Source organism: Muntiacus reevesi, chromosome 6 (genome assembly GCF_963930625.1).
Source record: "Muntiacus reevesi chromosome 6, mMunRee1.1, whole genome shotgun sequence".
Lineage (NCBI taxonomy): Eukaryota > Metazoa > Chordata > Mammalia > Artiodactyla > Cervidae > Muntiacus > Muntiacus reevesi.
In genome coordinates, this window is record NC_089254.1 from 113,221,637 (window position 1) to 113,249,542 (window position 27,906).

The window sequence follows — 27,906 nt, forward strand, 5'->3', positions numbered from 1 at the left end:
TCAGTCTGCCAGGCATGTGATATTGCTGGTGGCTAACAGCACTGGGAAACCTGCTGATTGTTCTGGAGGGACCACAAGCAAGCCATCATCTGTGCTCTCAGGAGGCTGGTTGGGGGCCCGCAGGCCCTCAAAGAGCGTGTGCTCCACGCGCCCAACCCCACCACCTGGGGGTTGGGAAAGCCCGAGAAGTGGGGGCCCCTCTGAGGTGAGCACGTGTTTCAGGGGGTTGGGGCTTCAGGTTCTCTGTGACCAGGGCCTCTGTCTCTGATTCCAATTCCAGGGTGAAAAGAATCTCCTGGAAGTCTTCAGAGAGGTGCATTTCCCACGATCATCTGTCAGCTGTGGGAGTTTTAAATCGTCTCTTTCTCTTCACCTCCAGCCCCAACAAAACTGAGCCCTCTTTCTGCAGACGCAGAGGTGCTGAATGGCCTCTGCACGTGGGAGAAGTGCGGGATGCTGTGCCCGTGACTTCTCGATGAGAAAGTCAATTTTTACATCATTTTACCCTCTTACACCTCAGTCAAGAGGGTAGCTCACATCATATTTTGAGCTGGAGGGTAAAGGCAACCACATTAAAGTAGGATGACAGAAGATGGCGGAGGAGTAGGACGGAGAGACCACTTTCTCTCCTAGAAATTCATCAAAAAAATAACTGAACGCAGAGCAAACTTCACAAAACAACTTCTGATCGCTAGCTGAGGTCATCAGGCGCCCAGAAAAGCAGCCCATTGTCTTCGAAAGGAGGTAGGACAAAATATAAAAGATAAAAAGCGAAACAAAAGAGCTAAGGACTGAGATCCGTCCCGGGAAGGGACTTAATAGAGGACGTTCCCAGACACCGGGAAACCCTCGCACTGGCGGGCCTGGGGGAAGTGTTGGAATCTCAAGAGTTTGAATCTGACTGGGAGGGATAGAATAAATAAAACCCACAGATTACGAGCCTAAAAGCAACTCCCAGCAGAAAAGTACCCCAGACGCCCGCATCCGCCACCAGCAAGTGGGGGCGGAACAGAGAGGGGCGGGCGGCATTACTTGGGGCAGGGTCCGGGCCTGAGCGCCCTGAGGACAATCGGAGGGAGCTTTTGTGAGTTGCCAGCTTGAACTGTGGGACAGCAAAAGAGAGAAAATTAACCCGCCCGAACACACTGCCGGCCGTTCGCAGAACAAAGGGACCGAGATTCTGGGCGGCCGAAGTCCGCCGGGAGGGTCGCGGCGAGACTGAGGGCGCGGGCGCCCGACCGGCGCGGGCGGGAACTGGGGCTGGGGACGCGGAGGGCAGAGGGCGCGCACGCCCGACTGGCGCCGGCGGGGACTGAGACTGGGACCGCGCAGGGCAGAAGACGCGCCGCACCCGGGGAGAGAGCGCCCGTCAGGCGCCTGGCTGCCTGGGCCGCTCGGGCGGCGTGGGGCCGGAGCGCGGGCCCAGCTTTGTGTGCCGCGCTTTTGTGAATCGCCCGAGGGCTGGAGCCGCGCGCAGCGTGGCGCGCGCTTCAGACAGAAGAGCCTGGAGCCTGAGCAGCGCAGACCGAGAAAAGAGCGCAAGCCTCTCCCGGGAGAGCCGGCCCCTCCCCACACAGCCCCTCCCCGCACAGCCCCTCCCCGCACGGCCCCTCCCCGCACGGCCCCTCCCCGCACAGCCCCTCCCCGCACGGCCCCTCCCCGCACAGCCCCTCCCCGCACAGCCCCTCCCCGCAGCGCGACGGAACTAGCTACCTGAATAAGAATCCACCTCCGCCCCCTGTGTCAGGGCGGAAATTAGGCCCGGAAGAGAGACCGGCAACAGAACCCAAATAAAGGGAACCGCTTCAGAAGGGACCGGTGCAACAGATTAAAATCCCTGAAGAAACCACCGACTGACTACACCGGAAGGGCCTGTAGATATCGAGAAGTGTAAGCTGGAACGAGGAGCTATCTGAAGCTGAGCCGAACCCACACTGACCGCAACAGCTCCAGAGAAATTCCTAGATATATTTTTTCTTTTTCTTTTCTTTTTTTTTTTTTTTAAGTAAGGAAAAAAAAAAAAATTTTTTTTTTCTTTTTTCTTGGTTCTCTTTTATTTTCCTTTAAAAATTCCTTATTACTCCCCCATTACTCCTTAACTTTCATAGATTTTTACGATTTTTTTTAATTAGGCAAAACAATTTTTTTTCTCTTTCTTTTTCCTTTTTCTTCTTTTTCTTCTTTTTTTCTGTTCTTTTTTCTTCTTCTCTTCTATTTTCTTTTTCTTTTTCTCTTATTTCTTTTAAAGCCCTCTAGCACTCCTTTTACTGCGCCTTAATTTTCATTTTCAATCCACTATAACCTTACAGAAGAAAGGGAAAAAAAAAAAAAAAAAAAAAGAAGAGAATCCCTATTTTTATACCAAACTTCATATATATTTCTAAAATTTCTTTTGTGTGTTTTGGTTTTTGTTTTTAATATAGTATTTTTAAGAGTCTAACCTCTACTCTAGATTTTTAATTTTTGTTTTTCAGTATATGATATAAATTGTGAACATTTAAGAATCCAATATTCAGCTCCCATTTTTATTCACGAATGTGTTGATTATTCTCTCCCAATCTTGACTCTGTTTTCTACCTCAGAACACCTCTATTTCCTCCTTTCCCCTTCTCTTCCCAATCCAATTCTGTGAATCTTTGTGGGTGTCTGGGCTACGGAGAACACTCTGGGATCAGACAACTTCGTAGATCTGTCTCTCTCCTCTTGAGTCCCCCTCTTTCTCCTCCTGCCCATCTCTATCTCCCTCCTCCCTCTCCTCTTCTCCATGTAACTCGGTGAACCTCTCTGGGTATCCCTAACGGGGGAGAAACTTTCCACCATTAACATAGAAGTTTTATTATCAGTGCTGTATAGTTGGAGAAGTCCTGAGACTACAGGAAGAATAAAACTGAAATCCAGAAGCAGGAGACTTAAGCCCAAAACCTGAGAACACCAGAAAACTCCTGACTACATGGATCTTTAAGTAATAAGTGACCGTACAAAAGCCTCCATACCTGCACCGAAACCAACCACCACCCAAGAGCCAATAAGTTTTAGAGCACGACATACCACGCAAATTCTCCAGCAACGCAGGAACATTGCCCTGAACGTCAACATACAGACAGCCCAAGGTCACACCTAACACATAGACCCATCTCAAAACTCATTACTGGGCACTCCATTGCTATCCAAAGAGAAGAAATCAAGATCCGCACACCAGAACACTGACGCAAGCTTCGCTAATCAGGAAACCTTGACAAGCCAATCGTCTAACCCCACCCACTGGGTAAAACCTCCACAATAAAAGGAACCACAGACCTGCAGAATACAGAAAGCCCACTCCAGACACAGCAATCTAAACAAGATGAAAAGGCAGAGAAATACCCAACAGGTAAAGGAACATGAAAAAAGCCCACCAAGTCAAACAAAAGAGGAGGAGATAGGGAATCTACCTGAAAAAGAATTTAGAATAATGATAATAAAAATGATCCAAAATCTTGAAAGCAAAATAGAGGTACAGATAAATAGCCTGGAGACAAAGATTGAAAAGATGCAAGAAGTGTTTAATAAAGATCTAGAAGAAATAAAAAAGAGTCAATTAAAAATGAATAATGCAATGAATGAGATCAAAAACACTCTGGAGGGAACCAAGAGTAGAATAACGGAGACAGAAGATAGGATAAGTGAGGTAGAAGATAAAATGGTGGAAATAAATGAAGCAGAGAGGAAAAAAGAAAAAAGGATCAAAAGAAATGAGGACAACCTCAGGGACCTCTGGGACAATGTGAAACGCCCCAACATTCGAATCATAGGAGTCCCAGAAGAAGAAGACAAAAAGAAAGGCCATGAGAAAATACTCGAGGAGATAATAGCTGAGAACTTCCCTAAAATGGGGAAGGAAATAGCCACCCAAGTCCAAGAAACCCAGAGAGTCCCAAACAGGATAAACCCAAGGCGAAACACCCCAAGACACATATTAATCAAATTAACAAAGATCAAACACAAAGAACAAATACTAAAAGCAGCAAGGGAGAAACAACAAATAACACACAAAGGGATTCCCATAAGGATAACAGCTGATCTATCAATAGAAACCCTCCAGGCCAGAAGGGAATGGCAGGACATACTGAAAGTAATGAAAGAGAATAACCTACAACCTAGATTACTGTACCCAGCAAGGATCTCATTCAGATATGAAGGAGAATTCAAAAGCTTTACAGACAAGCAAAAGTTGAGAGAATTCAGCACCACCAAACCAGCTCTTCAACAAATGCTAAAGGATCTTCTCTAGACAGGAAATGCAGAAAGGTTGTATAAACGTGAATCCAAAACAACAAAGTAAATGACAACGGGACCACACCTATCAATAATTACCTTAAATGTAAATGGGTTGAATGCCCCAACCAAAAGACAAAGATTGGCTGAATGGATACAAAAACAAGACCCCTATATATGCTGTCTACAAGAGACCCACCTCAAAACAAGGGACACATACAGACTGAAAGTGAAGGGCTGGAAAAAAATATTTCACGCAAACGGAGACCAAAAGAAAGCAGGAGTCGCAATACTCATATCAGATAAAATAGACTTCCAAATAAAGGATGTGAAAAGAGACAAAGAAGGACACTACATAATGATCAAAGGATCAATCCAAGAAGAAGATATAACAATTATAAATATATATGCACCCAACATAGAAGCACCGCAATATGTACGGCAAACACTAACGAGTATGAAAGAGGAAATTAATAGTAACACAATAATAGTGGGAGACTTTAATACCCCACTCACAACCATGGATAGATCAACTAAACAGAAAATCAACAAGGAAACACAAACCTTAAATGATACAATGGACCAGCTAGACCTAATTGATATCTATAGGACATTTCACCCCAAAACAATCAACTTCACCTTTTTCTCAAGTGCACACGGAACCTTCTCCAGAATAGATCACATCCTGGGCCATAAATCTGGTCTTGGAAAATTCAAAAAAATTGAAATCATTCCAGTCATCTTTTCTGACCACAGTGCAGTAAGATTAGATCTCAATTACAGGAAAAAAATTGTTAAAAATTCTAACATATGGAGGCTAAATAACACGCTTCTGAATAACCAACAAATCATAGAAGAAATCAAAAAAGAAATCAAAGTATGTATAGAAATAAATGAAAATGAAAACACAACAACCCAAAACCTATGGGACACTGTAAAAGCAGTGCTAAGGGGAAGGTTCATAGCATTACAGGCACACATCAAGAAACAAGAAAAAAGCCAAATAAATAACCTAACTCTACACCTAAAGCAATTAGAGAAGGAAGAAATGAAGAACCCCAGGGTTAGCAGAAGGAAAGAAATCTTAAAAATTAGGGCAGAAATAAATGCGAAAGAAACTAAAGAGACCATAGCAAAAATCAACAAAGCTAAAAGCTGGTTTTTTGAAAAAATAAACAAAATTGACAAACCATTAGCAAGACTCATTAAGAAACAAAGAGAGAAGAACCAAATTAACAAAATAAGAAATGAAAAGGGTGAGATCACAACAGACAACACTGAAATACAAAGGATCATAAGAGACTACTACCAGCAGCTCTATGCCAATAAAATGGACAACTTGGATGAAATGGACAAATTCTTAGAAAAGTATAACTTTCCAAAACTGAACCAGGAAGAAATAGAAGATCTTAACAGAGTCATCACAAGCAAGGAAATCGAAACTGTAATCAGAAATCTTCCAGCAAACAAAAGCCCAGGACCAGATGGCTTCACAGCTGAATTCTACCAAAAATTTAGAGAAGAGCTAACACCTATCTTACTCAAACTCTTCCAGAAAATTGCAGAAGAAGGTAAACTTCCAAACTCATTCTATGAGGCCACCATCACCCTAATTCCAAAACCAGACAAAGATGCCACAAAAAAAGAAAACTACAGGCCAATATCACTGATGAACATAGATGCAAAAATCCTTAACAAAGTTCTAGCAAACAGAATCCAACAACATATTAAAAAAATCATACACCATGACCAAGTGGGCTTTATCCCAGGAATGCAAGGATTCTTTAATATCCGCAAATCAATCAACGTAATACACCACATTAACAAATTGAAAGATAAAAACCATATGATTATCTCAATAGATGCAGAGAAAGCCTTTGACAAAATTCAACACTCATTTATGATTAAAACTCTCCAGAAAGCAGGAATAGAAGGAACATACCTCAACATAATAAAAGCTATATATGACAAACCCACAGCAAGCATCACCCTCAATGGTGAAAAATTGAAAGCATTTCCTCTGAAATCAGGAACAAGACAAGGATGCCCACTCTCACCACTACTATTCAACATAGTGTTGGAAGTTTTGGCCACAGCAATCAGAGCAGAAAAAGACATAAAAGGAATCCAGATAGGAAAAGAAGAAGTGAAACTCTCGCTCTTTGCAGATGACATGATCCTCTACATAGAAAACCCTAAAGACTCTTCCAGAAAATTACTAGAGCTAATCAATGAATATAGTAAAGTTGCAGGATATAAAATTAACACACAGAAATCCCTTGCATTCCTATACACTAACAATGAAAAAACAGAAAGAGAAATTAAGGAAACAATACCATTCACCATTGCAACAAAAAGAATAAAATACTTAGGAGTATATCTACCTAAAGAAACAAAAGACCTATACATAGAAAACTATAAAACACTGATGAAAGAAATCAAAGAGGACACAAACAGATGGAGAAACATACCGTGTTCATGGATTGGAAGAATCAATATTGTCAAAATGGCTATTCTACCCAAAGCAATCTATAGATTCAATGCAATCCCTATCAAGCTACCAACGGTATTTTTCACAGAACTAGAACAAATAATTTCACAATTTGTATGGAAATACAAAAAACCTCGAATAGCCAAAGTAATCTTGAGAAAGAAGAAAGGAACTGGAGGAATCAACCTGCCTGACTTCAGACTCTACTACAAAGCCACAGTCATCAAGACAGTATGGTACTGGCACAAAGACAGAAATATAGATCAATGGAACAGAATAGAAAGCCCAGAGATAAATCCACGAACCTATGGACACCTCATCTTTGACAAAGGAGGCAAGGATATACAATGGAAAAAAGACAATCTCTTTAACAAGTGGTGCTGGGAAAACTGGTCAACCACTTGTAAAAGAATGAAACTAGAATACTTTCTAACACCATACACAAAAATAAACTCAAAATGGATTAAAGATCTAAATGTAAGACCAGAAACTATAAAACTCCTAGAGGAGAACATAGGCAAAACACTCTCCGACATAAATCACAGCAAGATCTTCTATGACCCACCTCCCAGAATATTGGAAATAAAAGCAAAAATAAACAAATGGGACCTAATGAAAATTAAAAGCTTTTGCACAACAAAGGAAACTATAAGTAAGGTGAAAAGACAGCCCTCAGATTGGGAGAAAATAATAACAAATGAGGAAACAGACAAAGGATTAATCTCAAAAATATACAAGCAACTCCTGAAGCTCAATTCCAGAAAAATAAACGACCCAATCAAAAAATGGGCCAAAGAACTAAACAGACATTTCTCCAAAGAAGACATACAGATGGCTAACAAACACATGAAAAGATGCTCAACATCACTCATCATCAGAGAAATGCAAATCAAAACCACAATGAGGTACCATTACACGCCAGTCAGGATGGCTGCTATCCAAAAGTCTACAAGCAATAAATGCTGGAGAGGGTGTGGAGAAAAGGGAACCCTCTTACACTGTTGGTGGGAATGCAAACTAGTACAGCCACTATGGAAAACAGTGTGGAGATTTCTTAAAAAACTGGAAATAGAACTGCCATATGACCCAGCAATACCACTTCTAGGCATACACACTGAGGAATCCAGATCTGAAAGAGACACGTGCACCCCAATGTTCATCGCAGCACTGTTTATAATAGCCAGGACATGGAAGCAACCCAGATGCCCATCAGCAGATGAATGGATAAGGAAGCTGTGGTACATATACACCATGGAATATTACTCAGCCGTTAAAAAGAATTCATTTGAATCAGTTCTAATGAGATGGATGAAACTGGAGCCCATTATACAGAGTGAAGTAAGCCAGAAAGATAAAGAACATTACAGTATACTAACACATATATACGGAATTTAGATAGATGGTGGCGATAACCCTATATGCAAAACAGAAAAAGAGACACAGAAGTACAGAACAGACTTTTGAACTCTGGGGGAGAACGTGAGGGTGGGATGTTTTGAAAGAACAGCATGTATACTATCTATGGTGAAACGGACCACCAGCCCAGGTGGGATGCATGAGTCAGGTGCTCTTGCCTGGTGCACTGGGAGGACCCAGAGGAGTCGGGTGGGGAGGGAGGTGGGAGGGGGGATCGGGATGGGGAATACGTGTAACTATATGGCTGATTCATGTCAATGTATGACAAAACCCACTGAAATGTTATAAAGTGATTGGCCTCCAACTAATAAAATAATATTAAAAAAATAAATAAATAAATAAATAAATAAAAAAAAAAAAAAAAAAAATAAAGTAGGATGACAAAGAGACTGGTAATATACCAGTGTTGGTACAATTTCACACCTCTGAAATCACCAGACTCCTGATAGGGAGATAATGCATTTCAGTTTTCATGTTTTCCCAAAACAAATTCTGTTTTTAAATGCACCGTTAGCTATGACATCTCAAACAAACAAAGCTAGTAAACATTTCCAACAGGAGGTGCTGCTCCCCACACCTCTGGCGCCGGTTGCAGGTGGGCCTCGGCAGTGTATCGTCCACACCTGGCTCGCATCTTGGAACTTGCTTACAACGTGAGTGATGAGTCTCGGCTTGGGGAGCGGGCGTTTGTCTAGTCGATAGCTTCTTTGCTTTCCTCCTTCTTCAGGACTTCTGCTTTTGCTACTTCTCTGCCAGTTTAGAGGTCCTAACTACACACATTGTAGTAGTTAACCACTTTTCACTAGGTAAGTATGCATTATTTTAAAATTTACATGTGTGGATTAAACAATGCTCCCAGAATGGTGGAGTAAAGGCCTTGAAAATCTGTTCTTCCATAAAAACAATGAGAATACTGGCAAAATTATCAAAATAAACTTTTTCAATAGTTTAGAAATTAACCAGAGCCTTGCAACAATGCAAGGAATTTTTTAAAATTAAAAATTTCTTTTAATTGGAAGTGAATTACTTTACAATATTGTAGTGGCTTTTGCCATACATTGACATGAGTCAGCCTTGGGTGCCCATGTGTTCCCCATCCCGAACCCCCTCCCACACCTCCCTCCCCATCCCCTCCCTCTGGGTCATCCCAGTGCACCAACAAGGAATGTTTTTTCAAGAAAAATGGCTGTGTCTTGGTGAGATCTCTGCGGCGCTGTAACTTTCCCCGTTCTGGCCCTCCTGCCCCAGCTTGGCCATGACGTTGAAACCTCCAGCCTCACAGTGAGGGCAGCTGTGTAGGTACCAGAGGGCCCAGAAGTCTTTGAAGCTCCCCAGACCCTGGGCCCAGATCAGAGCACTCTTTGGCAAGTCTGGCAGTTCTCTGGAAACCTCCACTCAAGGACTTGTCTTTATTTGACCTGGCTCAGAGCTTACTCAGTGTAAACAGTCCTTCCCTGGGGTGTTTGTTGGAAAAAGTCAGTGGCAATTACTTAATATAACAGCCACACGGAGCAGCAATAGCATTTGGGGCAAACAGGAAAATGACCAAAACAACAGCAGGGAAGTCTAAGGAATAATGTGTCCAGAGGGACTTTGGAAAGCTCAACACATCCTGGGACTAAAGCACGTCACCCACACAACGCCCAGGAAAGGCCTGGGAAGGCCCAGTTCCCTCACTGCTTGTCCTCCTCCTCCGCGAGCAGGAGGCGATGGGTGAACCCGTGTTGTAATCGACACAGCACACACACGGCCCACGGCAAAGGCCGGGAGACCTGCTGCCCGAGGCTGTCAGGGCGATTTCAGCTCTGTCATCAGCAGCAACCAAGGCAAGTGACCAGAGGTGTCGGTGCACACGTGTGCCAGAGAACACAGACTTACGTGATGAATTTGAAAGTGAAAGCGAAAGTCGCTTGGTCGTGTCTGACTCTGCGACGCCGTGGACTGTAGCCTGCCAGGCTTCTTTGTCCAGGGGCTTCTCCAGGCCAGAATGCTGCAGACGGTAGCCGTTCCCTTCAGCAGGGGATCTTCCCAACTCAGGGATGGAACTCAGGTCACCCATATTGCAGACAGATTCTTCACCAGCTGAGCCACAAGGGAAGCCCACACGGACGAATTTAGGAAAGTCAAAAACAGCAGTAACAACAAACAAAACAAGGACTCCCTTGGAGCAGTGGAATGGTCTCACTTCCAGAACTGCCATGTTTTATGCTTAGGAAAAAAAGCAACCAAAACAGTTTTCAACAAAAATTTTGGGATATCCAAAAACAGGAAAGTTTGGCCCATACCACAAAAGAATTGCCAATATAAATTCCCTGTGAGTAATCTGAGACATTAAATTTAACAGGCAAAGACATTAAATTAGTTATAGTGACTATGTCTAGGAACTAATATTATGCCTGGTTTGGAGTCTAAAGAACTAAGGAAGAGCATGAGAGTGATGTTATACCAAATAGATAGTATTAATAACAGATGATAGTTCTAAAATAGTACCAAAGAGAACTTCTAAAGTTGAGAAATAGGACTAAAATGGAAAACTTCCATGCAGGAGCTCAGCAACAGTTTGGGCTGGTGGAAGAAAGAGACAGAGAACTTGAAGATAAGTCAAGTGAGACGATCTAGTCTCACTTACTCAAGTGAGAAAAAAAAAAGAAACAGAAAGAAAGAAAAATAAACCCCAACATACACATGGTAGAAGCCTCAAAGAGAGGAGAAACAGAAAGAGGTAGAGATAAAATTTAAGGAAGTAATGTCCCAAACTTCCCAAATTTGATGAAAAGCATTAATCTACACATCTATAAAGCACAAATAAATTCCAAGAAAGAAAAATTCAAAGTGATTTACACCTAAAAACGTAAAACTATCAAAAGTCACAGAGAATCTTGGAAGCAGCAGGAGAGAAGAGACTCATTGTGAACAATGTATCTGCAATAATAGTAAAGCTGATTTTTCATCAGAAACCACATTGATCACAAAACAGTGGGATGACATATTCAAAGCACTGACAGATACACTCTGAAGAGTCAAAAACAGGCATTCAGACAAGGATTTGCACCAGTGTGTTCATTATAGCTCTTTGTGTTCAGCTGCTTCTGTTGTGTCCAGCTGTTTGCAACATGATGGACTGTAGCCCACCAGGCTCCTCTGCCCATGGCATCTTCCAGGCAAGAATACCAGAGTGGGTTGCCACTTCCTCCTGCAGGGAATCCTCCTGACCCAGGCACGGAACCCATGTCTCTTTCATCTCCAGTGTTAGTAGGCAGGTTCTTTACCACTGGTGTCACCTGGGAAGCCTTATAGCTCTATAAGTGAAAGTGAAAGCTGCTGGTCCGCCTCTTTGTGACCCCATGGACTGGAATTCTCCAGGCCAGAACACTGGAGTGCGTAGCCTTTCCCTTCTCCAGGGGATCTTACACAACTGCCAAAATGTAAAAACAACTCAAATTTCCATCAAGAGATGAATGGATAAACAAAATGCAGTCTATTCATATAATGGAATTTTTATAGGGCTAGACAAAAGAAGGAAGTCCTGACATACTACACAGACAAACCGTGAAAACTTTATGCTGAGAAGTCAGACACGAAGGACTGCATATTCTGTGATTCCATTTTCCTTGTCCAGAAAAGGCAGATCCACAGAGATAGAAAGCAGAACAGCGGTGCCAGGAGCTGGGGGATGGGGAGGGAGTGGAGAGTGTGTGCTGAGGGTTAGGAATCTCTCTTAGGGTGGGCATGAAAACCTGCCTGATTAGAAGTGCTGATGGTTAGAAAACCATGCAAACACACCAAAGCTGATTGAACCGTACACTTTAAAATTGTGAATTTTAGATTTTAAGAATAGAATTAAGTCTGGAAAGTATATCTGACCTGAGATTCTATAATTCAAAGGAGACACAAATATTGTCTTTCTCTATAAACTCTGTAGAAAACCAAGAACAATTTATCTAAATTCTTGACCGAAACTTCAACTATACAGAACACAGCTGAGAGCCAAGTGAAAAAAGGCCAAACTACAGCATTCAGTATGCTCACTCAAGCTCACAGACTTGGCTCATCAGGTGTGCTTGCAGTCCTCACTTCTACTCTGCATAACATTTAACAAGTCTGGGGATCTCGTTTCCTAGCAATAAGAAAATTTAGGATAATAAATAAAATAGTAAGTGTTATATGATAATTACATCTCGATAAACAAGAATGTGCAGTTTATCTTCCATGCTATTGTTGTTCAGTTGCTCAGTTGTGTTTGACTCTTTGCAACCCCACAGACTGCAGTAGGACAGGCTTCCCTATCCTTCACTATCTCCTGGAGTTTGTTCAGACCCATGTGCATCCAACCATCTCATCTTCTGTCATCCCCTTCTCCTCCTGCCTTCAATCTTTCCCAACATCAGGGTCTTTTTGAATGAGTCAGTTCTTCGCATCAGGTGACCAAAGTATTGGAGCTTTGGCTTCAGCATCAGTCATTTCAATGAATATACAGGGTTGATTTCCTTTAAGATTGACTGGTTTGAGCTCTTTGCTGTCCAAGGCACTCTCAAGAGTCTTCTGCAACACCACAGTTTGAAAGTGTCAGTTCTTTGGTGCTCAGCCTTCTTTATGGCCCAAGTCTCACATCTGTACATGACTACTGGAAAAGCCACAGCTTTGACTAGACTGAACTTTGGTGGCAAAATAATGTCTCTGCTTTTTAATACACTGTCTAGGTTTGTCACAGTCTTTCTTCCAAGGAGCAAGTGTTTTTTAATTTCATGCCTGAAATCAGTGTCCATAGTGATTTTGGAGCCCAAGAAAATGAAGTCTGCCACTGTTTCCATTGTTTCCCCATCTATTTGCCATGAAGTGATGGGATCGGATACTATGATCTTAGTTTTTTGAATGTTGAGCTTTAAGACAACTTTTTCACTCTCCTCTTTCACTTTCATGAAGAGGCTCTTTAGTTCCCCTTTGTTTTCTGCCATTAGTGTGGTGTCATCTGCATATCTGAGGTTACTGACATCTTCCATAATGACTATCAATGTAAAATATACACCCCATTAATAGAGCACCTATTTAATCAGATCACCATCAGCTCTGGGTATTGTCTTACTCTTTAGTCTTTGCCAATCTGAAAGTTATAAAATAATATATTATTAGCTCAAATGCAACTTATTTGATTGAAATAAAGTGGCACATTTTTTCACATTCACTGGTCAATGTTTCTTTTTCTAATTATTCATTCATATTTGCTGCCATTTTTATGTTATTCATCATATTGTTTTACTCATTTGTAAAGGTTTTTCTTAAATTATTAATTTTACCTCTTTGACTGTCATTTAGGCTGCACTTTTCCTCATATTTTTCTTGTATCAAGTGCAAATCACTAGTTTCTTTGTCATATTTATTAGTTTTTCCATTATAACTTGATCTTGGTATAATATTTAGACTTATCATTTTTAAAGATTGTAAGACATTCTCCTCTACATTCCTTTCATAGATTTTTGAATTTAAGAATTACCTGTCCCCTCTGAATCTGAAAGAACTACAGAATTATGAGTCTTGTTGGTAGGGGATGGAGACATTATAGATATCTGGCAACTTTTCCTCCTAGTTCAGCTGATGCACAACATGTAATTTTAGTTTTAATTCTGACACTTTTTAAGTCTGACAACTGCATAACAGTCAATGCCTGCTATTTTTTAATTTAAACAAAGAAATCCTATCAAAGAGAAGTTGTCACAGCTACAAAAAGGCTACTTATTATAAGCTTTAATAGTTTTAGCACAATATTCAAATATGTAGTGAATTATTGCTTGCACATAATCAGGTAAATTTATGTGCAGATAAGCCAGAACCTTGGAGATTCAAGAAGCACATTTACTATTGTTACTGTCCAGTCACTCAGTCGTGTCCGACTCTTTGTGACCCCATGAACCGCAGTACACTAGACTTCCCTGTCCATCACCAACTCCCAGAGCTTGCTCAAACTCATGTCCATTGAGTTGGTGATGCCAGCCAGCCATCTCATCCTCTCATTCCTTTCTCCTCCTGCCCTCAATCTTTCCCAGAATCGAGGTCTTTTGCAATGAGTCAGCTCTTCACATCAGGTGGTCAAAGTATTGGAGCTTCAGCTTCAGCATCAGTCCTTCCAATGAACACTCAGGACTGATCTCCTTTAGGATGGACTGGTTGGATCTCCTTGCAGTCCAAGGGACTCTGAAGAGTCTTCTCCAGCACCACAGTTCAAAAGCATCTGTTCTTTGGTGTTCAGCCTTCTGAATGGTTCGACTCTCACATCCATACATGGTGGTGGTGGTGGTTTAGTTGCTAAGTTGTGTTTGACTCTTGCAACCCCATAGACTGTAGTCAGCCAGGCTTCTCTGTCCATGGGATTCTCCAGGTAAGAATACTGGAATGGGTTGCCATTTCCTCCTCCATATGTGACTCCATACATCCATACATGACTACTGGAAAAACCGTAGCTTTGATATGGACCTTTGTTGACAAAGCAATGTCTCTGCTTTTTAAGACACCATCTAGGTTTGTCACAGCTTTTCTTCCAAGGGGCTTTCTATGCACTTCTGATACAGAATCATATATAAATGATATAGAGACTTTCAATTTTATGTAAGAGTTGAACATAACTTGATATATCTTAATTTATATGATAGTCATCACAAATTCTCTCTCCACAATAATGGGTGTAAGTTGTAAAATCTATTTCTCTTTCTGTTGGGTACCTGAGCTACCAAATGGGACGAGTTTCCTCTTTGCTGTAGTTACATGTTAAAATCTGTTAATGTAAAAAGAATGTATCACATCAAAATACAACTTAAGAGTTCATTTGGTTTTTATGAATACACACTTATGAGATTTACTCTTTATATTCGGAGTGCTATATGTGACTAAACTATAATAAAGTCCCCTAGGATTCAGTCTCTACTTGTACTTTTTATTGCTGAAAAATAATGGGAACACTTTTTACATGTCAGTTTCAAAATGCTAATAGTATATTCTGAATAGTCATAACTTTGAATAAGAAATTAAAAAGTTACAAATCTATTCATATCTTTATTGAAATTATATTTTTATATTTAAAATCTCTTATTAGTAAGAAATATTGTAGATTTACTAAGTTTGTGTACAAAAAATATTTTCCTTACAACTACCTACTTTGAATTTTAATACCTTCATCTTCTTCCTGTAAATATTTATTTTTGGAAAGAATATTCAGTCAAAATGCATGCTGGGTTTCTTTTAAAACTTCATAGGTCATCAACATTAAATTTGTTGCACATAGCCTGGATGGCTCTGCTCATCTGGTCATCTCTCAACAGGTTTAAACATTTCAATTTACATTTTCTCTCAACCATTATTAACCAACCATCTGATTATAAGATATTCATTCATTTAACAAATACTTAGAGTGTCAGACAGTGCGATAGGCCTTAAACACATAGATGCATAGACCAAAGTCTTCGTTCAATGAACTGTCACATGCTTACATCACCTAATATGCTACTAACAAGGTATGGTTCTGATAATTGAATTAAATAGTTTACATTCTGAGAAGAGAAAGTCTAAAGCACCTGTATTAGTCAGGGTTCTCCAGAGGAAGAAACCTAAGATAGACAGGTGATAGACAGACAGATAGGGAAGAATCTGGCTGTCAAGTCTGATACTGCAGGTCAGGTCACACTGGCAGGCCGGAGAGTCTGGGAAGAGCTGGAGCTGCAGTTAGTCTCAAGTCTGTCTGGAGGCAGAATTTCTTCCTAGGAGAATCTGAGTATCTTTCTCTTAAGACTTTCAGCTGAGTGAGTGAGACCACCCACATTCTGGGGGCCATCTACTTGACTTAAAGTCTGCCGATTCAAATGTCAATCTCACCTAAAAATCCCTTCAGAGCAGCATCTGTGCTGATGTTTGCCCACATTTGCGGTTACTGTGGCTGAGCCACATTGACACATGAAACTAACGACACACCTGAAAGAACAGTGAGTAACATGGCTATTGTTGTCCAGTCTCAGTCCTCTCCAACTCTCTGCGACCCCGTGGACTGCAGCACACCAGGCTTCCCCTTCCCTCACCACCTCCCGGAGCTTGCTCAAACTCATGTTCGTCAAGTCGGTGATGCCGTCCAACCATCTCATCCTCTGTCACCCCTTTCTCCTCCTGCTGTCTATCTTCTCCAGCATCAGGGTCTTGTCCAGTGAGTTGGCCCTTTGCATCAGGTGGCAAAAGTATTTGCATTTCAGCTCCAACATCAGTCCTTCCAAAGAATATTCAGGGTTGAGTTCTTTTAAGATTGACTGGTTTTATTTCCTTGAAGTACAGGGACTCTCAAGCATCTTCTCCAACATCACAGTTCAAAAGCATCAATTCTTCAGTGCTCAGCTTTCTTTATGGTCCAACTCTCACATCCATACATGACCACTGGAAAAACCATAGCTTTGACTAGACTGACCTTTATTGGCAAAGTAATGTCTCTGCTTTTTAATATGCTGTCTAGTTTGGTCATAACTTTTCTTCCAAGGAGCAAGCGTCTTCTAATTTCATGGCTGCAGTCACCATCTGCATTGATTTTGGAGCTCAAGAAAATAAAGTCTGTCACTGTTTCTACTATTTTCCCCTCTATTTGCCATGAAATGATGGGACTGGATGCCATGATCTTAGTTTTTGGAATGTTGCATTTTGAGCCAGCTTTTTCACTCTCCTCTTTCACTTTCATCAAGAGGCTCTTTAGCTCTTTTTAGCTTTTAAGGGTGGTGTTCAGCATATCTGAGGTTACTGATATTTCTCCTAGAAATCTTGATTCCAGCTTGTGCTTCATCCAGCCTGGCATTTCGCATGTTGTATTCTGCATATAAGTTAAATAAGCAGGGTGACAATATACAGCTTTGATGTACTCCTTTCCCAATTTGGAAACAGTTTGTTGTTCCATGTCTGATTCTAACTGCCGCTTCTTAGTCTGTGTACAGATTTCTCAGGAGGAAGGTCAGGTGGTCTGGTATTCTGACTTCTTTAAGAATTTTCCAGTTTGTTATGATCCACACAGTCAAAGGCTTTGGCGTAGTCAATAAAGCAGAAGTAGATGTTTTTGTGGAACTCTCGTGCTTTTTCGATGATCCAATGGATGTTAAGAATTTGATCTCTGGTTCCTCTGCCTTTTCTAAATCCAACTTGAACATCTGGAAGCTCACAGTTCATATATTGCTAAAGCCTGGCTTGGAGAATTTTGAGCATTACTTTGCTAACATGTGAGATGAGTACAATCGTGTGATAGTTTGGACATTCTTTGGTATTGCCTTTCTTTGGGATTGGAAAGAAAACGAACCTTTTCCAGTTCTGTGGCCACTGCAAAGTTTTCCAAATTTGCTGGCATAGTGAGTGCAGCACTTTCACAGCATCATTTTTTAGGATTTGAAATAGCTCAGCTGGAATTCCATCACCTCCACTAGCTTTGCTCACAGTGATGCTTTCTAAAGCCCACCTGACTTCACATTCCAGGATGTCTGGCTCTAGGTGAGTGATCACACCATTGTGATTATCTGGGTCATGAAGATCTTTTTTGTATAGTTCTTCTGTGTATTCTTGCCACCTCTTCTTGATATCTTCTGCTTCTGTTAGGCCCATACCATTTCTGTCCTTTATTGTGCCCATCTTTGCATGAAATATTCCATACTTTGTATGAAATGTTCTCTACAAGGCTCTACTCATCAGCAAAGCCCTCTGGGTCAGGGTCTTCTACAGGTTGATCTGGCTGATCCTGAATCAGTGTAGATGTCAGATTCATTATAGATTCCACCTGGTCTTGAGAGACAATTTTGGTGTTATAATCCAGAACATTACTAAGCACATAACAACTCATGCTTTTTCTGGACTCATTGTCAAAATTCTCAAAGAGTGGGTGAAAATATTTTAACTTCAAGACTGTTAAAATATTGTTGTGTCAATGGGTATCTTCAAAAGTCTGGTGAGTTTATGGTGAAACTGCACTACTGGTAGCAATATATTCATGGCTGAGTTTATTAAATATTTCCACTGTTGCTTCTAGAACTTTATCAACATAGTCCACAAGATCAGGGTAACACTTCATATTGAGATGAATGAGAGAGACTTGTAAAGATGCAACATCCTCTGAAGGCAAGTCTTGTCTAGACTGTATTACTGTAGCCACCTACTGTGAATATATGTCAAGAATTTTAATATCTGTTGGGATTCCAGGTCCATCTTCATGGTGAGCAAATAAAGCTAATCTAGCAATTAAAGAAATGATTATTTTTTCACATTTACATACTGGTGTAACTCAGCACAAGCCCAAAGAAAAGGATTCAAAGTTTGAAGGTGGAATTCTTCGGGGAAAAACCTGAATAATGCACTCCATAAGATATTCCTGAGCCAAAGCATCTCTGCAGTTCACCACTTGCTCCAATATGCTGGTCAAAACAATCTGTAAAGTTCCACATGTATGCCTTCCGGCTGACTAAGGTACACCGAATTTCTTCCTGCTAAAATTCTCAATTCTTGTCTTTCTTGTTCTCTTTTTTCTTTTTCTCAGATCTGTCACTGATGCTGCTTTCAAATCCAGAGCTTGTTCATTTCTGCAAAGCTGAGTAGTACAAAATCCATGGAATCACTGATATTACCAGTTGCTGCTTCAGCTGTCGGCTGTCTTTCTTCAGGTAAGACACCTGTGGTACACTGAAGTAGATAATAGGCATGGCAACTCCCCTAAGCCTGCAGCAAGCAGCACCCATGTGGATCCTCCCACTGTCCTATATTTCTTAAAGGGGCTAGACAAGGTGGTAAAAGTCAGGGCATCAACAATTGCAGTATTTTGAACATACAGTTATTTTTCAGAAGTCACGTTTCAAAAAAATAATTTACTACACATGTTGAACAAAACTCTTATTTCCTAATCATACTTATGTATATATAATAGGCACTGAGACTTTCGTTCCCCAAGTGGAATTGTCCTGATTAATAGAGATATAATATATGATTCCTACAATTTACCAAGTTAAATATTAATGGTTACAAAAGGCCCTTTCATCCTATCTGGGTCTCAAAAATGAGAGGAGACTCCTGCTTCTCGACAAGATGAAATAACAGAGATTATATTTACCATTAAGTCTGAAACAACTGAAAAGCAACCAAAATGTATGAAATAATAATTTTAAGACCCTGGAATCAAGCACTGAAGGACCGTGACCACTGAAAGACGAGAAACAAACATAAGTTGCCCCAGCTCACCCACCAGGGAGGTGGGAGGGGAAACCCAGGCAGAAGCAGGGCATCCCCCGGGGTTCAGGAGATGGAGCTGACTGCTCACCTTAGTGAGTAGATAAACTAGCCATACGGAGCGAGAGAAAAGACAGCAGATACAAACTACCAGCATCAGGAATGAGAGAGGCGACGTTACTACGGATTGTACTGGTAATAAAAGGAAAATAAGGGAGCATTTTGGATTACTTTATCCCAATAAATTGTACATCTTAGATAAAAGGGACAAATTTCCCCCCAAAGTGTGAATTCTTTGGATGACAAAAAAGTAGATTACCTGAACAGCCCTGAATAATGTACCTACTGATGAAACTGAATTTTTAGTGATCAAGCAAACAAAACCTTCTCACAATGGAACCACCCAGCTCAGATGGTATTTTTGGTGATTTCTATCAAATATTTCAGGAAGAAATATTATTTTAAACCTTTTAAAGTAAATAACTTCTAGAAAAAAATAAACAAAAGATCTTGTTTGACCTAAGGTTCTTAGGTATGATATCAAAAGCACGGCCCATTAAAGAAAAAAGTGGATAAATTTAAGCTAATTAACATAAAACATTGATACTGTTTGAAAGACTATTAGGAGAATAAAAACAGAAGCCAGGGAGAAATTATTTGCAAGTCATAAACTTGTACCTAGGCTATATAATGACCATTCAAAGCTCAATAATAAAAAAAAACAAAACAACCAATTACAAAATGGATGAAAGATTTGAACCACAGAAGAAATAAGAGTGGCAAGTAAACACATGAAAGTACTTTCAATACCCTTATTTATTGGTTAAACACAAAGTTAAACCATGGAAGGTTGGCTACAGGTAAAAAGACCAACTGAAACTCTCACTTGGGGGGTGTGCAGGAGGAAGGGGAGGGCAAAATGGTACAGCTGCTTTGGAAGACAATTTGCAGAGTTTCTAAAAGATGAGCTCACAACTTCAGTGTGTTCAATCATTCTACACCTAGGTGTTTACTAGGTAAAATAAAAGCATATGTCAACACAAAGTCATACATGAATGCTCAGGGCAGCTTTATATGTCATAGCCAGAATTGGAAGCACACACGTGTCTATCTATAAGTGAATGGATAACCTGTGATACAGTCCCACAATGGGACGCTACTCAGCAATAAAGAGGAAAGAGGTGCTGACACATGCTGGTAAAATGATGTCTTGATATAATCAGGCTGATGAAACAATCCAGAGAAAAAGTGTACACATTGGATGATTCAACTGATATAAAATTCTAGAAAATGAATGCTACTCAATTGTGACGAAAATGGGGAGGGGAGGCCCACAGGGGAGAGATTAAAAACCAGCAGGAAGAAACTTTTGGAAATGATGGACACATTTATTATCATAATGAGTGGTGGTTTTCTGAGTGAATACAGATGTCAAAATATTAAATTGTACATACTTAATATGTGTATTCATTTTATGTCAATTATGGGGCTTCTGTGGTGGCTCAGACGGTAAAGATTCAGCCTGCAGTGCAGGATGCTTGGGTTGGATCCCTGGGTCGGGAAGATCCTCGGAAGAAGGGAATGGCTACCCGCTCCACTATCTTGCCTGGAGAATTCCATGGACAGAGGAGCCTGGTTGGCTACAGTCCATGGGATGGCAGAGTTAGACACAACAGAGCAACTTACGTTTTCACTTTCACTTTCTTATACCTCTGTAAAACTGCTCAAAACAAACAAACAAACAAACAAAAAATGAATGTGGCTCTATAGCCCTTTCTCTCAGTATCTTGTAAAAACTAGGGTTTGGAGAATAGGATCACAGTCTGTCGTATTGTTGAATGAAACTCAAAATCATGAAATCTTATGTTGGAATAAACCCAAGGACTTTGGTAGATCAATTTCCCAGTCAAACAGAAATTCTTTCTATATCATCTTAGGTTACAGGCTATCTAGTATTTCCTCAGTCTGTTTAACTCCAGAGCATTCATTATTTCATTGTTATTTGTTTGAAAACCTATATTTTGTGAAGAAATCTGCTTCTTCCTGACTTTTCTTTACAGGATATTGTGTTTAATGCCTACTGAGTACATGGTATTTAGTGGTAGGAAAATAATAACTTGATCCCTTGGACAATTTATTTTTATTTTTTGCTAGAAAGGGAACTTATAAACCACTTGCTTTGCCCTTTATTTTACCTGCAGAAAAACTAACACTTGAAAGTGTACACAGCAGGCCCAGTTCTGCCAAGTCAAGGGCTTGGCCCCAGTCCTCCTGTCAGTGTATCCCCAACAACTCTGTGCAGAACCTGCTTGTGTCATGGGAAAAGATAACTTGACCAACACAGTCTAAACAGATGCTCTGTCATAAATGCAGTCCATTCCAACCCCCTATTGTGGAAATGGAGTCACTCCGAGGTAGTCTTTATTCCATCCAGGAATATCTGACACCATGGTGCCTGACTTGCTTTCTTTTAAAATAATTTGTATATATGGAATCTTAGCAGTCATTTCATTATTGTTATATAATGAACTTAATGTTCTTCATTATTTAGAAATAATTTGCATCAGTTCAGTTCAGTCGCTCAGCCATGTCCAACTCTGTCACCCCTTGCACTGCAGCATGCCAGGATTCCCTGTGCATCACCGACTCCTGGAATTCACCCAAACTCAAGTCCCTTGAGTCAGTGATGCCATCCAACCATCTCATCCCTTGTCATCCCCTTCTCCTCCTACCTTCAATGTTTTCCAGCATCAGGGTCTTTCCAAATGAGTCAGCTCTTAACATCAGGTGGCAAAAGTATTGGAGTTTCAGCTTCAGCATCAGTCCTTCCAACGAATATTGGGGACTGATTTCCTTCAGGATGGACTGGTTGGATCTCCTTGCAGTCCAAAGGACTCTCAAGAGTCTTCTCCAACACCACAGTTCAAAAGCATCAATTCTTCAGCACTCAGCTTTCTTTATAGTCCAACTCTCACATCCATACATGACCACTGGAAAAATCATAGCCTTGACTAGATGGACCTTTGTTGGCAAAGTAATGTCTCTGCTTTTTAATATGCTGTCTAGGTTGGTCATAACTTTCCTTCCAAAGAGCAAGCGTCTTTTAATTTCATGGCTGCAATCACCACCTCCAGTGATTTTGAAGCCCAGAGAAATAAAGTCAGCCACTGTTTACACTGTTTCCCCATCTTCCCCATCTATTTGCCATGAAGTGATGGGACTGAATGCCATGATCTTAGTTCTCTGAATATTGAGCTTTAAGTCAACCTTTTCACTCTCCTCTTTCACTTTCATCAAGAGGCTCTTTAGTTCTTTGCTTTCTGCCATAAGGGTGGTGTCATCTGCATATCTGAGGTTATTGATGTTTCTCCCGGCAATCTTGATTCCAGCTTGTGCTTCCTCCAGCCCAGCGTTTCTCATGATGTACTCTGCATATAAGTTAAATAAGCAGGGTGACAATATACAGCTTTGACATACTCCTTTCCTATTTGGAGCCAGTCTGTTGTTCCATGTCCAGTTCTAACTGTTTCTTCCTGACTTGCATACACGTTTCTCAAGATGCAGGTCAGGTGGTCTGGTATTCCCATCTCTTTCAGAATTTTCCACAGTTTATTGTGATCCACATTGTCAAAGGCTTTGGCATAGTCAATAAAGCAGAAATAGATGTTGGCAATTTGATCTCTGGTTCCTCTGTCTTTTCTAAAACCAGCTTGAACATCTGGAAGTTCATGGTTCTGTAATTTGCATAGAAATAATTATAAAACTTACTGTAAACAGAGCATTGTTATGAAAGTAGCTTTCCAAGGCCCCAACTACCAATCCCATCACTGAATTGCACACTTGAATGTTTTACTCCTTTCAAAATATTCTGAACAAACATTGGGGCTTCCCCTGTTATTCCAAGTTAAAATTGTGATTTCCCTTAGCCAGGGACCCATCAAGTATCTATAGCATCACAGTGTCCTTGTGGATGGAAACACTGCCTCACATTTGCATGGTGTCTGTAAAGTGACAACTTTACTTTGTGCACATTATGACTAGTTTTTGGCACCCAGACTAAAAGCATTTCTGAATGGTTTTAGAAGAAGCGTCAGGCCATTGTGACAGAAGGGCTATAAGACATTAAAGAAGAGATCTCACATAATGTCATGAAAAGTTATCTGCTACTAAATGCTCACTAAATTCTATTTTAATAGAAATACAATTTATAATTCTTAGGAGCTTAACTTGCAAAACAATAAGAATTGTCTAAGTCTCTGTCAGTTCTGTCATTAACTAACTTTTCAGGTGTGTTTACTATTTCATGAGATGCAGTAGATGAACTCTCTTACAAATCAGATTTGCAGCATCCCATTACCATGGTGACATCCAACCCATTCAGGACTGTCCAAGGCATCAGATGAGGCCTAAGTTCACTTGCACTGATTGACTCTTCCCAAGTATTTGGATAGAACTTGGCCTCCACATGAGAGTTATATAGTGTTCTTTCCCATTAAAAATTCTGCCATTTTATGTTGTTTAGGCATGCCCAGTGACCTAGGAAAAGTGAATGTAATATACTCCGTAACTAGCCAATTTAGCAGGAATGCTCTTTCAAAGAAATCACTCATGTCCAAAACTAAACTAATTTCCAAGATCTTTCATTTTGATAATCCAACCAAGCTCACTGGAGGCCTCAGCACATGGGGAGGAAGGGAAAGGCAAATGCACTCACGGCAGGACCCTGTTTGTTCTCACTGATCCCACCGCGGGTGACCACTGGCCCTTTCCGAAGGAAGACTCTGAGGATCCTCAGTCCGCCAGGGCAGACGTCACCCCGGGAGGAAAGGAGGGCACCTGCTCCCGGACGCGGAGTCTCAGTCACGTCTCCGGGCAGAGGAGAGGGTCTTCCCTGCCCGCCTTGGCCTTCTCCTGTGTTTCTCTTTAATATCTCTGCGGGGATCCTTCCCAGCTTCCGACGTTTCTCTCAGATATGCAGTGAGGAAGTGATACAGGGTGGGACTGCAATGCTGGCAACAGCGTCGATTCCTCCCGGGTTTCAGGTGTAAACAATATCGAACACTGTCGAAGCAAATTTTAAAAAATTCTGAATGTGTCTCTCCCTGTTTCTTTCCACGATTAGCACATTATGCTCAACTGTGAGCCTACCTGGTAAATTACATGAAGCATGTTCTGCTTCCACTCAGGACTTCTGAAACTTTTTGAAGATTATAAACGTAGTTAATACTCTGACATAACCAAAAATGTTTCTCAAGTTTTGTCTTTAAACAGTGATCATTGCAGTGTTAAATTGTGTAATCCTGTGTACCTGTGTTGAAGAGTATGTCTTTCAGCCCTAAGATCTTCCATACCCAGACCAAAAACTTCAAATCCAAAGCAAGATCCAGTCTAACTGATATTTTGCTGGGACCACAAATGGTAGGCAGTCCAGGAAGCAAGTATTTTTCAACCTGAAAGTCACATTCAAATCAGTCAAAAGAAAAGTCTTGAAGGGCCTTTAATATTTTTAGGGACATTTTCAAATTTGGAAATTCTTCTCTGGTATTGAAGTAAGCATTAAGGTAAATACAGCATTAGAAATTAAATTTTGAAATACATGATGGATTATGATTAGTAAACAACTAGAAAAATTCTAGTAAGCTAGCATTTTCATATGCACTAGAGAATGCATTGTTATTCTAGGAAACTCTGAACTGAAAAAATAAATTCTGTATGTATTATTTATAAATATTTATGATGATTTATGAGTATTATCTTTTCTGGTGGCTCAGTTGGTAAAGAATCTGCCTGCAATGCCTGAGACCCAGGTTCAGTCCCTGGGTCGGGAAGGTCCCCTGGAGAAGGAAGTGGCAGCCCACTCCAGTGTTCTTGCCTGGAGAATCCCATGGACAGAGGAGCCTGGTGGGCTACAGTCCCTGGGGTGGCAAAGGGTCAGACACGACTGAGCATCTGAGCATATGGTTATTTATGTTACATGTGTGTGCGTTCCAAGTCGTTTCAGTTGTGTCTGACTCTTGTGACCCTATAGACTGTAGCCCACCAGGCTCCTCTGATACGTGTGTATGTGCAAATAGAAGATTCGCCCACAACAGTAATATCTTTATTTCATTATTTCATTATAGGCATACAAACAGCAGATGAATGCTGTATTTTATAAAATCTCAAATAATATAAGGGCGACATCTCCCTTGATGAGGGAAAACTGCCTTGTTTGTTTTTGTCTGTGCCATGTGGCTCATGGGATCTGAATTTCTTGACCAGGGATCGATCCCAGGTGACAGGGGTGAAAGTGCCAAGTCCTAACCACTGGACTGCCAGGGAATTTTCCAAAATTGCTTTTTATGACCATAAACTTTTGCATTTGCTGAACCTATCTTCCCATCAGCTCCGCTTTCTCCTGCCTTCATGTCCAGGGGCTGAGGTGTCCTGGGGGGTGGATTTAGGTGCCCACCAGCAGCCAAGGGTGACTCTGGGGGAACTAGGGTCCCTGAGCCCTTGCTTCTTGCTTGTGGAGTCACTCTGCCCCTGTTTCCTGGGAGTTGGCTTCTGCCTAAGGACTTTTGACATGCCCATGTGCAGGTGCGGAGACAGTGAGAGGATTGGCTAAAGTGTATTTAGAAAACCATCCCCGGGCCCTTCTCCAAACACATACACTGCTGATTCACATTCTGAAATTACACCTCTAATTATTTAAGTACCTATGTAGTTAAACTATGTAGCACATTTCACATTGTAAATTACATAAGTCTGGGAAAGACTGAGGGCAAGAGGAGAAGAGGAGAAGAGGGCAAGATGAGATGGTTGGACGGCATCACTGACTCAATGGACTGAGTTTGAGCAAACTCCAGGAGATGGTGAAGGACAGGGAAGCCAGGACTGAGTGCTACAGCTTGTGGGGTCACAAAGAGTTGGACAAGACCTAGAGACTGGACAGCAATAGCATACACAAGTGTAAAATAATATATAGAACTATGTGCACGTGTACATATAAGTATGTGAATATGTAACTACGTTTGCACAAAATGGTAAAATGTGACCAGTGTCTGTGCTTATCCTGCTGTCTAGACTATGAGCTGCATATGTGGAGATCACACCTCTTCTCTTCCGTAGTGTATCTCTGAGTCTACAACAGTGCAGCAGGTGCTCAGCGAGCAGTTGTTGAATGGATTGTTTAGTGAGTGGATGAGAGGCTGCCCAGTGGTGCGCAGCCTTCTTATGCACAGGCTGCACCTCAACTGTTGTGAAGTCTGATATTAGAAAGTCCTTCCTTGCTCCAGGATTCTGTTGGTGGGATTCTTCCATGTGACGGTCCTTCATATTTGTAATGATGGCTGCCCTCTGAGCCCCAGCTATCCCAGCAAACAGAATGAAGGACATACCACATGGGGTTTCCTGCTTCTAACCATGGTGGGGGTGGATTAAGTTGCTGATAGTATTTGGATCAAATTATTTGATGCTGACTTTTCAAGGCTGGGAAATGTACACATTGAGTGATTCTGTATGGTTTTGTTGGAAGAGGGTGTTTGCTATGACCATTGCGTTCTCTTGGCAAAACTCTATTAGCCTTTGCCCTGCTTCATTCGCTACTCCAAAGTCAAATTTGCCTGTTACTCCAGGTGTTTCCTGACTTCCTACTTTTGCATTCCAGTCCCCTATAATGAAAAGGACATCTTTTTTGGGTGTTAATTCTAAAAGGTCTTGTAGGTCTTCATAGAACCGTTCAACGCCAGCTTCTTCAGCATTACTGGTTGGGGCATAGGCTTGGATTACCGTGATATTGAATGGTTTGCCTTGGAAACAAACAGAGATCATTCTGTCATTTTTGAGATTGCATCCAAGTACTGCATTTCAGACTCTTTTGTTGACCATGATGGCTACTCCATTTCTTCTAAGGGATTCCTGCCCACAGTAGTAGATATAATGGTCATTTGAGTTAAATTCACCCATTGAGTCCATTTTAGTTCGCTGATTCCTAGAATGTTGATGTTCACTCTTGTCATCTCCTATTTGACCACTTCCAATTTGCCTTGATTCATGGACCTAACGTTCCAGGTTCCTATGCAACATTGCTCTTTACAGCATCGGACCTTGCTTCTATCACCAGTCACATCCACAACTGGGTATTGTTTTTGCTTTGGCTCCATCCTTTCATTCTTTCTGGAGTTATTTCTCCTCTGATCTCCAGTAGCATATTGGGAACCTACCGACCTGGGGAATTCATCTTTCAGTATCCTATCTTTTTGCTTTTTCATACTGTTCATGGGGCTCTCAAGGCAAGAACACTGAAGTGGTTTGCCATTCCCTTCTCCAGTGGACCACACTCTGTCAGACCTCTCCACCATGACCCGTCCGTCTTGGGTGGCCCCACATGGCATGGCTTAGTTTCACTGAGTTAGACAAGGCGTGGTCTGTGTGATCAGATTGGCTAGTTTTCTGTGACTGTGGTTTCAGTCTGTCTGCCCTCTGATGCCCTCTTGCAACACCTACCATCTTACTTGGGTTTCTCTTACCTTGGTCGTGGGGTATCTCAT

General features: G+C 41.2%; 1 pseudogene; it reads right to left on the reverse strand.

Moving 5' to 3' along the window:
- On the reverse strand, positions 1–27,906 carry LOC136170390 (vacuolar protein sorting-associated protein 35-like; annotated as a pseudogene).